Here is a 1,642-nt window from a genome sequence, read left to right as displayed (position 1 = left end):
CAGTATTTGCTGTGCTTCACCTTTTTAAAACAGCACCACTTCGCCTCAGTACTACAAACAGTTTTCCAGTTGCTTGGCAGGTTCGGTTGTTCCAAGCATCTCGGAGAACCGGCCACAGTTCTTCTGTGGATTCAGGCTGTCTCAGTGTCCTCTGTCTCTTGATCCCAGACTGACTCCATGATGTTGAGATCAGGGTTCTGTGGGAACCAGACCGTCTGTTGCACGACTCCTTATGTCTGGGCTCGATGTCCTGCTGCAGAATGAATTTGGGGCCAATCAGACGCCTGGTACGAGAGGCAGAACTCAGGGATAATATTCACACAGATGGAGAAGATACAAGATGCCAAGAGAGGATGAAGCAGTTAATCGCACGCAACATATGATGTGAAGACAGTTCTGAGCCTGCTGGACGATGAAGACTTGGATCACAGATGTCTGGCTGAAGCACAGACATGAGACATGAACCAAAGAGACACACAGTCCTGGAAAAAAGACGGGGAAAGAGAAAGGAGTATTTTAATCCCAAACAGTGCTTACAGAACACAGCATGCATTGATATTTGGTCTGAGAGGTTCGTTCACAAATCCTCGACGGTGGTTAAAAAGAGGACTGAAAGCGCTCCCTCATTCACGCTCAATAGTTAAGTCTGTAGTGAACAGTGAATTGGGATTTCAAACGCATTCATCATTCATCACAATAACTGGTCGTCCATGTTGTTGCCATGGACAATTGATGGCTGCATGTACAGTAGTTCTGTGTGTGTTCTGTGCTTTACTGGGCTACAAGACAGATTTCTGCGCGTGGACGATAAAGTTTAAGTCGTTTAAGATTCAAGTTCAGTTTTGGCATCTGTGAAACTCACTGCTTCGTGTGATTGTTAGAAAAAAGTATTTTACATGCCATGGACAATACTTGTGATTTTTGAAAGCGTGGACACTCAAATGAAACGGTGGAGAGTGAATTAAGTGCATGATACAGTAAATTAGGTTGATCGTTGTGTCTCTCTCTCTCAGGTGGTTTCACCCCAACATCACAGGTGTGGAGGCTGAAAACCTCCTGCTGACTCGTGGGGTGGATGGGAGCTTTTTAGCCAGACCCAGTAAGAGTAATCCAGGAGACTTCACCCTCTCAGTACGGTAAGTGATGGTGGCATTCATGAGTGCATAAAGCAGCACAATATAATGCTGTGTCAAAAATTCTAGATGCCTGAAAATGTACTAAGTTTTAACCTCAACGCTTTTTCAACTGAAAATCATCAAAACCATGAGGCTGTTACTGGGTCCCACTGTGAGGTTACACTCAAGATCTATAGATAAACTTCTGTCTTATCTGTTTGGTTTTTATTTTCATCTTCTTCTTTGTCCCCATCAGGTCACGGCTGAATAAATATATTCAAACATTTAATCTAACCAACAGCAGATTCCAGCTCAAGGAAATAAAAAATCTGCTAAATAATGTGTCTAGTGGACAACAATGAATAAAATGTAATAGTTTGAACTTATTGACTCTTCCTCTGCTGCTGTTGTTTCTTAAAGATAAATGTGCATTAATGTCACACATTCATCTTTCTGCCTGCGCTGGATTCAAATGGAGACTGTGCTGTTTATTTACCCGTTGCCACGGTGAATCATTGAATCGGAGC

At 42.9% G+C, this 1,642-nt stretch overlaps 1 long non-coding RNA gene across 1 annotated transcript; it reads left to right on the top strand.

The window, feature by feature from the left end:
• Positions 1–226: 226 nt before the first annotated feature.
• Positions 227–1,497, top strand: LOC147820076 (uncharacterized). The gene is made up of 2 exons (XR_015437967.1): positions 227–1,136; positions 1,372–1,497. It is a non-coding gene; the product is annotated as an uncharacterized LOC147820076 (long non-coding RNA).
• Positions 1,498–1,642: the final 145 nt, after the last annotated feature.

This window comes from Seriola lalandi, unplaced genomic scaffold (assembly GCF_002814215.2).
Source record: "Seriola lalandi dorsalis isolate HSWRI2012SDOR001 ecotype SW California unplaced genomic scaffold, Sedor1 jcf7180002002699, whole genome shotgun sequence".
Lineage (NCBI taxonomy): Eukaryota > Metazoa > Chordata > Actinopteri > Carangiformes > Carangidae > Seriola > Seriola lalandi.
Note: the sequence above shows the minus strand (reverse complement) of the source record. Positions and strands in the feature narration are given on the sequence as shown.